We start from the raw sequence: 13186 nt of genomic DNA, 5'->3' as shown, positions 1-13186 counted from the left end.
GCCGACGCTTTGTCACGACAAAACATAAACGCTATACTAAACGAACCCCAATCTGACGTAGCCACTATTCACAGTGAACTTTCTTTGACCTACACGGTCGAATCTACTGATAAACCCTTGAACTGCTACAGGAATCAAATAATCCTGGAGGAAGCAGAGCAGCCTTCACGGCGACACTTCATAGTTTTCGGGACCAAAAACCGACACATAATCCAATTCAATAACAAGGACTCGCTGTTCGAATTGGTCAAAGAGGTAGTAAACGTAGATGTTGTTAACGCCATTTACTCCGACCTCCCTGCACTAGCTTGCATCCAACATGCCTTGGTGACCGAATTCCCAGCAACCAAGTTCTGGCATTGCAAAAAATTCGTGAATGACAACACGGATGCAAACGAACAGAAAGAAATAATTATCTGCGAACACAACCGCGCTCACAGGGCAGCCCAGGAAAATGTCAAACAAGTCCTTCAGGATTACTACTTTCCAAATATTTCCAAACTCGCTAACGAAGTGGTTGTAAACTGCAAGAGATGCACCAAAGGGAAGTACAACAGACACGCCAAGAACCTGGAGCTGGGTATCACACCAACCCCCTCATATGCTGGCGAAATGCTGAATATAGACATATACATATACGCATAAGAGGTTTTTTAACCTGCGTAGATAAATTTTCAAAATTCGCTGTAGTACAGCCATTACTTTCTAGGGCCATAGTCGATGTGCGCAGCCCCATATTACAACTAATAAATTTTTTCCCAAACATTAAAACAATATATTGTGATAATGAGGCATCTTTCAACTCGGAGACTATAACCTCATTATTGAAATATCAATATAACATTGACATTGTCAACGCACCCCCTCTACACAGCAGCTCAAACGGGATAACTGAGATAGCTAGGTGCATGAAAATCGGCCAAAAAATTGACGATACGGTTGAGCTTATTATGAGAGCCATGGTAGAGTATAACAAGACAATACATTCTGTGACAAGGCTGCCGCCCAAGCAGGCCGAACCAATCAACCAATGCCGAACAGAAATTGGCGATATTGAAAAGGCACAACAGGCCAATCTAAATAGGTGCAACCCTATTAGACAAAACAGAATTTTTGAGGTAGGAGAAAAAGTATACATCAAAAATAACAAAAGGTTTGGAAATAAACTATCCCCACTGTACACAGAAGAGCTCGTACAAGCAGACATGGGAACGTCTGTCCTTATTAGAGGGAGGGTGGTCCACAAGGATAACCTTAGATAAAAATACCCCTCAACCTTTTTACCTTATTTACTTTATTTTCTTACATACTATACCATAGCATAGTTACACAGTAATTTTAACCTTTCGCCTTCTTACAGGATCGCGGGAATTTTATTGATAACGTTAACTATAGTTAACGCTAGAGTAACGGATTATTCGCATGCTCAGTACATCCCAAATACGGACGGAATTGCGTTAGTATGGGAACAGAGAAACTTACTTCGACATTTAAGTAATTTGTCCGAATTTTCAATTATAGTAGAAGAAACTACTAGGTTGTCCGATTTATTCCCACAGTCTCATATGAGAAAATTGTTAGACGTCGATACCGAACACGTTATAAGTTTATTGTCTGTTTTAAAGGTACACCATAGGATGGCCAGGAGCCTAGACTTCCTAGGCACCGCACTCAAAGTAATTGCGGGCACACCTGATGCGGCCGATTTCGATATGCTAAAAATGTCCGAGGCACGTTTAATTGAATCAAATAACTGGCAGGTTATAATAAATACGCAGAGACCGTTAATAAAATTATCAAGGCAAAACAAAATACTTTTGGCCAGGAATAGAATACTAATAACGGAGATTCAAAACGTAATGTTTACAGTCACGCTTGCACAAGCCAACATCATAAACCCAGCAATTTTTAATCAAAATGATTTGAAGTCTGTATTTGTTGATCACCCCACAGAAGTCCCCATCATTAGCCTACTAGAGGCGTCTAACATTAGAGTCCTTCAGTCCGATAGTATAATCCATGTGCTAATCGCATACCCTAAGATTAAAATAATTTGTAAAAAGGTCACAATTTTCCCTGTATCACACCAACACACCATCCTGCAGTTGAAGGAGAACACAGTAGCCGAATGCAATAGCGACGTCCTAGCAGTCACCGATTGCGTACCAACAACTTACGCGTCGTTTTGCAAACTGGCGGATCACGATACTTGTGCTCGAGGCCTACACGCGGGGAGTATGGCACTATGCGAGACGCAAGCCAGTCACGTAAGGTAAAGTCAGCACTGACGAAGGCCCTGAAATAACCACCAACGGCTCGCACCTCGTCATGTTCGAGCGAGTGGCTTTCATCAATGGCACCAAATACTCCAACCAACGTGAAGCCATAAGGAAAACTCCGGGCATGGCGGCATCACCGTTACTCAACATCATCGGCCACGATCCCACGCTAAGCATGCCACTCCTCCAAAGAATTAACAGCCAAAACTTGGAGTTCATCCAAGGACTTAAGGAGGAAGTGAAATCGGCTGGAACTACCGACACCTGGTTCGCGGTCGGCATGGGAGCCAGTCTTCTCATCAGCTGCTCCTTCCTACTCATCATGATGCTGAGGAGGAGACGAGACGCGCGGGAGATCAAACAAGCTGTTAAAAAATTCCAGATGACCGAGGACGGTCATGTTCCTAAGTGGAGAGTTGTTACCACTGTTAAGGAGTAGTCATAAGTTGACACAGATCTTGGGTGATCATTAGGACCTCCCTAGCATGTTAACACTGTTAAGGAGTAGTCATAAGTTGACACATATCTTGGGTGATCATTAGGACCACCCTAGCGTTTAGTTGCAAAATCAGCATAAACGCCTTTAGGGGCCGAGCCTGGTTCCTATTGGTGCACGGTATGGTGAGTTATGTTGATTTTGCTAGTGTCAGCACTTTGCTGCACGAGCGGTCGGCTTGCCGGCCGCGCATAGCTTACGTAAAGTAATATATGTTTTCAGTTTTTATCTTGATATTCAATAAAGAGCAATGGCTTGAATATAAAACTCCGGCATTGGCCGTTAACACTTATCTTATTAATTGAAATTGGTTATCGTGCCTTAAGGGCCGTTAGCAACGGAGTCAGTTTCTCCCAACGTAGTCTTCCTAAAAGGAGCGAAGAGAGCCAGAGGCAACCGCCCGGCTCACCCATAAGAACAACCAGCCACGGTGGCGATTGCGTCATCACCCCCTCCCCCGGAACCAGCCACGGTGACAACTGGAGTGTGACCTCCTACCCTCACGGACAGCGGCGAGGGACAACGTGTGGACACATTTAAAACATAATTTATAGAGCTACCAGGAAGCAATAACTTTACACAAATAAATTCAATGGTATTGATTTCATCAAAAAATAACTCCTCAGACGGGAGGTTTGAATCAACTCCAATTAAGACTCCACCTCCCCGTCTAGAGGGACGGTCATACCTATATATTGTGAACTTACCTGGAAAAACTTCGGAGCTAAAGATCTCCGGCTTTAACCAGGGTTTTGTAAACACAATAATATGAGATGCAAACGAAAGGCTATCTGAATACAATTTAGTGAGCTTGCTACGCAAACCTCTTGAATTCTGATATTTTTTTAAATTAGTACACTGGTTTGGCCTCGACTAGGAAGTTTTACTCCCACGGGCCCCTTCTTCTTTATCTTAGCCATGAACTCTTTTACAACCATATTATCCGGCCAAAAGTCGCCCAAGCATATGGCTTCAAAAAGCTCGTTAGGGACAGTTATCTTGAAAGATAAGAAAACTTAAACTTTTCCACCTTTACACTAGTACAATCGGCTTTAGTTTTGTCTTGTATATAAGACAATACATCAGAAGATATTTGATCAGGGGAAAGCCGAGAAACGAAAATTTGTTTCTTTAGTGGAACCACTGAAATGGATTTTGGTGGAGCAGACATTGTTTCTGCAAAACCATTATAATTATTAGAGTAATAACCTCAATTTTCTTGGTTATTTCCTCTATAATTTCCTCTAAAGTTGCCTCTATTATTCCCTCTATAGTTATTATTATAGGGGTAATAGTTATTGTTTTGGTTGTTATTGTGATTATAATTATTATTATAATAACCACGACCATTGCCTCTGCCTCTATGGGTGTAGAAAATGGAGCTCGCATTTCCAATCATTTCTGTGCTACAATTAATGTATTTGCTCACAGCTTCGTTCATTGTTGTGAACGTTCCAGCCTCGAGTATTGTTTTTAGCTTTTGCTGGTCACAATTTTTCGTCATGACCCGTATGGCTTCCTTCGTGCCAAACTTATCTGCATGCTCGTAGGGTAATCCCTCATCGATATATGCAGATTCCAACAATTTTCGAAGATTGTCAATGTCTGTTGTAAATTGCGTGGCCGTTTTAACCTTTTAGTAAACATTGGCCATTTTTGCTTTAATAACATCAGAGGTTTCACCTACAATGGTATCTTTTAACTTTCTGATAATAGCATCTATAGTGCTTTCATTACTCACTTTGTGTAGAGTTGATCCACTTATTTCTAATTTAATAACTTCTATAGCAAATTGTTTGTATTGTCCTTTAGACATGTTCACCATGCTTATTGCCGTAATGAATCTTTGAAGATTTATTTTTCTTCCGTCAAATTCAGGCACAGCGTGAGCAATGTCTTTTATATGTATATGCCCTCTGGACGGCTGATTCGTCGGCCATGATTTAGTGCTTTTGCTCTATTACACTGTTAATGGTATCAGAATCTGACTGTTCTTGATCTGATGGTTCAGATTGAATGAGAACAGCGGGGACAGTGAGGTTATTTATGTCTTTCTCCTCTATTTCTTGGCTTCCAGCGTCACAATCTTCTGTCTCTGCTGGATCGTCTTTAGAGTCTAGGGTCGCCGGAGAATTTAGGATGGTCGGTACAGAAATTGTTAAGTTGTACCTTTGATTTGTTGTTATTAAGCTCGTTGTATTGGCCGATTTTGTGTTATCGACTTATACGATTTTTCGAAGTCACTTTTTAAGATATTTAATTCCTTATATAATTCACTCCATTCCATTATTGTATGGATATGAATTATTTTCTATATGCTACCATTACTGCGTTCCAACCCAATATGGCGTATACCTCTATTACTGATATCACCAGAACTCCCGGTATAGTGCTGACTACAATCGCCTTTTGCGTATCAGGGGTGAAATGTCCACATTAAAAGTGTCCATATATATATTTTCTAATTCGTAAATGCTAATTGGAACGGTGAAGCTAAGTGTTTGGACGCGTTCCCTAAAAGAAAGGATCCCTCTGGTAAACTTTCTGAATTATCTCCTGGGTACTCATAATAACTATCATAGATATGAAATAAAAAATAAAAAATGATGCTATTACATTTTAAATTATTTTCTTACGCATTGAATACAACAAACAACAGCCGGAGAGTGCAGACGTGTTTTGCGCGAGCTCCGGAAAAAAACCGCTCAAAAGTGAAAAACAATAACTAAAAATACTGGAGTGGTGTAATAAAGGCAATCTTATTGCTAAAAACAGTAAATAATAATTAGTGCTATGTATAAAACTAGTGCAAAGTTATTATAAAAACTAAGAAGTGCCACGAGGGATAGCTCAATGAGCGGCGATTCAAAAAATGAGCGTAGAAGCTTCGTAGACCAGAGAAACAGTTATATCTCTTATTTCCCAACCCGTGATACAGAAGCAGAAAGAACTTCTTCAAAGAGCAACTCAGTCCTACTGACAGTGCGAGAGCACGGTCTTGTTCTCCCGCCCTAATCACACCAACTCCAACTTCAAGGAGCTTGCAGTGTAGAATCCCACCCCCAGCTTCGACTCACAGCTCACCAGCCACGAGCACTGCGACCTCGTTAATTTCTGCAACCGCAGCCACTGCAACAACAACATCAACGGTCGCCGTTAACAACAACGCGATTTCGAATGCGTTTGCAACTTCTGCAGCGCCGAATAAAACTACAAAGCCAATTGTACGTACGAGTGCCAATATCGGAAATATCAAACAACAACTGGCATGGACCGTTACATCCAAATCAAATGGAAGCTAAGCCCGCAAAATAAAATGGTTGGAAATAAACCAAAACAAAATTGCCCTAATTAAGGCAGCGAACAACCAGAGGCATCTAGTAACAACAGATTCGCCCTACTGTCGGAAATTGATAATAATCAATCCGAATCTGGACAGGCTGTTCAAAAGAAACCAAAGCCCCCACCAATTTACATAAGGGAACAGAACGCAAATGCCCTAGTAAAGAAAATTGTTGTGCTGGTCGGGAATGACAACTTTTATGTTACTCCTCTTGTTAAAGGGAATATTCATGAAACAAAGCTTCAAGCTAAAACTGAAGATCAATTCAGAGCTGTAACTAATTACCTAGACGAGGCTAGCAAACCCTACTACACGTACCAGCTCAAGAGTAGCAAGGGCTTGCAAGTAGTGCTAAAGGGCATAGAGCCCGACGTATCCACCAATGAGATAAAAGAGGCACTGAAAGAAAAAGGATTCTTCTCCAAAAATATTATTAATATAATATTATCAACAAAATTAAAAATCCGCGTTTGGCAATCCTGCAGATCGCCCCATTCGACGCAACTCTATAATGATGCCACCCGCAGACTCACCAAAACCCTCAAGCAAGAAGAGGAGCTTGTGCAGCGCCGGTACATCGAGAAACTGTCGCCGACCAGTACAAAGCATCCTTTGTGGAGAGCTCACCCAAATTTAAGCTCTCGGATAGAATCAGTCACTCCGATTAGAAACTCCTCGGGTACTTCGGCCCGCAGTGACGAAGACAGAGCCGAAACATTTGCTTTACACCTACGAAATGCGTTACTTTGCTCATTTGCAAAGTTCCTTGTCTATGATTTTTATGTTTTCCTCGTGGGCTTAAGAAGTCCATTATTAGCCGTCGCTTTTGAAGGAGCTTTATCCTTTTTCCGTTCTGTTAGATCGGCTTGTTTCGCTCCAGTCGTACCCTGTACTCAGGTATTGTGAGGGGGCGAGGCCCATCGTTGGGACACAACTTCAGAGCTTTTTGTAGGCTCGGCGCGTCCCTTTGCTCAACAGGAGCAGATACCTCCCACGACGGTGCCTTCCGCACTAATATATCTCCCGCGTTGATGCAGTCGGCGGTTTGCCTACCATACTTTATGTTTCTCTCTATGGTGTAGAAGCATTTGCCATGCCTTTCACACTGGTTGATTCTCTGCTGCTGCTGTCCGAGGCCTATGGGCTCAGGCGGTACCGGTGCAGGTCATCGCACAGGTTTTCATTGTTTCCCACGGATACACAAATTGAACTCTGCTTCTGTTTCTTCTCGTACTTTTCTTCTTCTTCTGTTGTTGTCGTTGAATTTTGTTTCTTGTAATTTTGCTATTGGCGTTGTTATTTTTGCGATGTTTTATTTTTAGCGAATTCCTTCGTTTTCGATAATTTCCTCGGCACTTTACATTTTATGGCACTTTCTCTAATTGAATCTCGCATGGAAAAATCTGCGATCGATTTTCTGTAACAATTTGCAACAACGACAACCAGTCACAGTCGCCATGTTGTATTAGCAGGTAGTTTTATTATAATTGTTATTATGTTCGGTTTAGAATTGCCATCTTTATTCAATGGTCTTTAGTTCTTATACAATTATTCCTATTGCTAAAAACCGCGGAGCTGCGCGGGCGGTGACGCCGGCAGAGGAGCGGTCAGTTTTTAAATATAAGTGTAAATAAGTAAAGGCTTGCAAAGAGCCGCCTCGCCAGAGAGGAGGTATTATGTTCACATGGTGACAGAACCGTCTCGCATGTCAAAAATGTAGACGCAGCATTTCCCAGATTTTCCCATCGCACTAAACAGCAGTCATACTTGAAGAAATGGTTGGGACTTGGATTTGTATACACATATGTGTCCAAGGGCTAGTATGTATTTGTAATAATATTTATGCTACAACTGAGTACAGTGTGCATTCGAAATGTGAACATACTACACAGGATTCTACGCTCCTGACTCCCACCTTGCCGCACACACAGCAGAACAGTAACCGCTGATTTCTGCACCCTCGTGCCCAGTTTTCACGCCCTCCACACCGTCATCAGAGTGGTGGTTGGTGGCTTCCAAAAATTGTTATTTGGCTGCCTTTGCAGTATTACATTAGGCGTTGTCCACTGGCCGTTACGGCACTTTCTGCCGTTTTATTTCTCGATAATTTGTGCTCGTGTACGAATTTTTCTTGCTCTCTGTCCAGCTCTTAGTACTCCACTGGAATTTTTAGAGCAAGTGGAATGGTCCGCAAACCCTTATGGCCTAAACTTTAATATGATACCACGTGCAATGCCAGAGCAAAACTCTAAAATGGTTCATTTCAATCAATAAACACTGGAAAACATGGGGAGAGTTCAGCAAGAGTTTCCAAACATATTTTCTGCCAAGAGCATTTTGTTCAACGCTCGCAGATAAGGTGAAACAACGTAAACAGGGTTTCAGGGAGTCGTTCAATGATTACATGGTCGACATGCAGACAATGTTGAGGAAACTGGGTTACCCAGCAAAGGAAGCCCTTAAGATAATTAAAGATAACTGCACACTAGACCTGAGGATTTCGTTGAGAACGTACACTGATGATCCTGGCCTACGAGTACTAAGAGCTGGACAAAGAGCGAAAAGAATTCGTACACAAGCACAAATTTTCGCGAAACAAAACGACACCTCCGGCTTAATCACATGCAGGATATGTGAAGACAGTGCCGTAAACCAAACACCGTCTAACGGCCAGTGGACAACGCCTAGTGTAATACAGCAAAGACAGCCAATGAACAATTTTTGGAGGCCACCAACCACCACTCAGATGACACAAAATACAATGCTCAAACCCACAGAAGGCATGTCGACGGTGTGGAGGGCATGATTACTGGGCACGAGGGTGTCGAAATCAGTGGTTTTGCTGGGTGTGCGGTAAGGTGGGAGTCAGGAGTGTAGATACTAGTATCAGTCGCAGAGAGCACGCAGGGGTCGCAAAATGTTTCCTCTCCAAGCTAACAGGCAAACTGATCGAGGAAGAGCAGCGTTTGTCGGCGACCATGGAAATTGGAGGTGTCGCGTACTAGACCACAATTGACACGGGAGCCACGTCAAGTTTCATCAACGACGAGCTGGGGGACACACTGGCTGGTGAGGGAAGGATCACAAGGACGAGACGGCAAGTTAGGTTGGCAGATGGAGCTCACAGCTCGAGGTCACGGTGGAGTTTGGCAACAAACGAATGGACATAAAACTTCTAATACTTCCAAGAGTGATGGACGAGTTAGTGCTGGAATGGAATTTCCTTTCAGGAGTCGAAGCGGAAATAAAATGCACCGGGCATGAATTGGGAATACCTGCAGAAAACGCCACGATGGATGGCTCGATGAAGGTTGTCGGTGGCAGTAGTTAAACCCGTAAGTGAGGAAGAGGAGAAATTCCTTTCCAAACAGCTATCAGAATTCAAGAACATGACAGGAACATCTACAGTGGCCGAGCACCAAATCACCATGAAGGACGACAAGCCAATCAAGCAGAGATACTATACTAAGAAACCAAGAGTCCAAGGAGAGATCAGCGCAAAGGTAGACGAGCTTCTAGAAATGGGGTTTATATATATATATCTATAAAATATGCCTACCCAATGCCATTGATCAATTATATCTTGGACTAAATCGGAGGCATAAGCAGTTTAGACTTAAAAAACCGATATTGGCAAATCCCCGTGGAAGTAAATAGTAGGCAGATCCCTGCCTGGATATGTACGCTGCAACACGGAAGAAGTGAAGGCAACACTGGGGGCCGACCCAGTGCTAGCGTTCTCGTATTTTGAGAAAAGGTTCATCTTGCAGACGGGCGACAGCGATTACGGTTTAGGTGAAATCCTCACACAGGAAATTGAGCACGGCGTAAATGTCATATCTTACTCAAGCAGGGACCTAAACGGTGCGCAGAAAAATTACTTCACAACAGAAAAGGTATTGTTGGCTCAGTTTGCAAAATTTATTTTTAATAATTCACTAAAAGCTATAAGCTATAAGTTCAGGCAAAATAATAATGATCTGAAAAATAACAACTATGTTAGATGTAATCAGGCAATGGGTAATCGAAGGAAATATGATTGAAGGAATTATAAAACTAATTGAAATCAGGGTAAACCCAGTAATTACAATTTATGTGGAAATCAAAATTAGAATCAGTGGGGAAATCAATATAACAATAAACAGTGCAGATCCCACGGACATCAGGAACTTAAACCTGAGCCAATGGATTCAAAATCGTCCTTTCAATAATAACAACCAGAGCTATAATTATAAAACTAAATGATAACTGTTTATCCCAAATCGTTTTTGCGTAAAGTGCATACAGTACATAAGCTGTCTGCAAATTGGTGGTCGCAGCTAGTACTTGTAATAGATAAGCTAAAAGAAGGAAATTCATCAGCTTATTCAGTCGGTATTAGTAAGTATCAGTTAAAATATTAACAACTAATTTATTACAAATTTCAAATTATTTAAGGAAATAAAAGCTCTACTTTGTTCTGAGAACATCTTTCTCAGACCAGGAAATGCCATTACGAAAACTTCGTTTAGGACAAGCATTCGATCTTCAAAATTAATTTAATACTATTACATATGCCAAAATTTAAATTTTAAGCAATAAATTGTAGAAATATACAAACATACACATAAATCAGAAGAATATCATGGATATATCAAAGTGTAAAATTGCGCTACATAACGAACTAATCGAAATATGAGTTTACCCGACTACGGTCATCGATCTGCGTCCAACACCAGATGCGCGTGTAAGCGAATAAAAAGGATAAGGTACCCCTTGTGACGCTCCAGAGCGCACAATATAAGTAAACAAACATTAGGAAATATATATTATATAATAATAATACTATAATAATAAACCTAGGTTAAGAGAAAAACATGAAGTTTAGACAATAAAAGCATGAAGCGAAAGTTAAATAGTCAGGCGGGAGCGAAAAAAGGAAGAGCTGGGCACACTAACCACCCACCACCTGGCCACACGCGCTAAGTCGCATGGCTCGGGATTTTGCCGTTTACGAACACACTAATCGGTGCCAACGGTTATAAAAAGGGCACCAGTTCCCCCTTCAACTCACTCTGGAACCGACAGCGATCGGAGAAGGTGAGCCTTACGCTTGGGTGTGCGCAACCTCTCTGGGAGTTGATTGTGAAGTCTCTTTGTTAGGATAGGGTCTAGTACCCCGTCCAAATCCATTGTAGATAGCTAACCTTCCCCGTTCCTCCCTTTACCCACTCCCAGAAAGACCTACCGTCCTCAGTGACAGACGATCTTAGGGATTCCACCACACACTCCTGACTTCGAGGGACGAAGCCGCCATCAGTGGCAGCCGACTCCAATCTCGAGCCATCACTCGGTTCACCGAGTCGAACACCCGCTCGGGTCCCACTCGGCTCGCCGGGCTAACCTTCGCAGACCCACAGTGGGGTTCGACTCGTCTCATAACCTGGAAAACCTAAGTGGCCTCCAAACTTTCTCACATACCCTGGAAGACCTAGGTGGCCTCCAAGATTCTCTCTCATCACTTGGAAGACCTAAGTGAACTCTACACCTTCTCTCACCCTGGCAGTGGTCTCGGGACGTACCTACCTAGACGTAAGGGGAAACATATCCTGGCCTAGTCCAGAGGGGCCACATGACTGAGGCACCTGCTCCGGCACAACCATATCTACCGGAGCATACTTTCCGGCGCCAAGCAAAGCCCGTCTTTCTCGCTCACAGGACGCCAACCACTGCGCAACTACCGAAGGACGACCACTAGCGGCTCACGACCACGCTAGACGACAACGCCAACGTACGGACCCGCCTCGTCTAATTGAATAAATTCAATTCAATTTCACCTAACCCCGTACGTATCATACTCTGGGAACCGGGTCCAACTCTTACAGCAACCACTCCTGACATAAATTACGAGGACGGAAGCTAACTTCGGCAAGCCGAAGTTTTAATACCCTTGCAGACTTTGCCGAAATTGCTAAAAGTGAAAAAGTAGCAAAAGGAATAAGGTATACATAAGTAAACTAGATTTGCATTGTTTCAAGTCAATTGCTTTTATAGTGCAAAAATGTCATATACAAATAGAAAAAAAGGGATACTTTCGCAGCCTTTAACAATTTTTCCTATCTCCTTTAAGATATAGACTTCCGAGTGGCAAGCGCTTTTACCCTAATCAAGATATGCGTAAATAAATAAGATTTGGAAAAATTTATGTTAGTAGCTTACACACTGCGCGAAATATTCTGATAATCATCAAACTTGGACCGATTTCACCCTATTGTTCCTATGGGAGCTATAGGATATAGACGTCCGATCGGCACGCGCTTTTACCCTGATCAAGGTATGCATAAAAAAATAAGACTTGGAAAGATTTGTGTCCATAGCTTTTACACTGCGCGAAATATCTTCCATTCTTGCAAGTTATATCCGATTGTTCCTATGGGAGCTGTAGGATACAGACATCCGATCGGGGCGGTTTTCAAACTTGATCTGCGTACACTTGTTTTAGGACGACTGCGAAAGTTTCAGATCGCTAGCTTTTAAACTAAGCTCGCAAACGGTATTGAAACAGACGGACAGACGGACGGACGGACATGGCTATATCGACTCCCCTATTGATCCTGATCAAGAATATATATACTTTATAGGGTCGGAAACGTCTCCTTCACTGCGTTACAAACTTCTGACTAAAATTATAATACCCTCTGCAACGGTATAAAAATGTTGGAACGAACACCTGGACACCGTTGAACTATCTCAGCACCGCAGGATCGTTACATGGCGCCCGAGACAGGTTAAAGTGGTTGTAAAGAGGAAGACGGAATTAAGATTGGACGCAACGGGAAAAGTGGAGGAACTGAGACAGATATTATCAGCATTCGTAAGGAACCCAGACCACACAGAGAAGATCAGGTGGAGGCTAGGAGAACTAACGGAGAAACACTGGTAGGAGAAAGGGTCGACGGAACAAAGCAAAACACCATCAGAGGAAGTAACTCAGCACGACTTACTGGTGAAGCAAATCAAAACACCAACGCGGTCAGACGTAAAGACAACAGACATGCCGGACAAAAAGGAACGGAAAATAGAGGTGGA

Source organism: Drosophila rhopaloa, unplaced genomic scaffold (genome assembly GCF_018152115.1).
Source record: "Drosophila rhopaloa isolate 14029-0021.01 unplaced genomic scaffold, ASM1815211v1 contig_166, whole genome shotgun sequence".
NCBI lineage: Eukaryota > Metazoa > Arthropoda > Insecta > Diptera > Drosophilidae > Drosophila > Drosophila rhopaloa.
The sequence above is the reverse complement of the archived record's forward strand: the minus strand, read 5'-3'. Positions refer to the sequence as shown.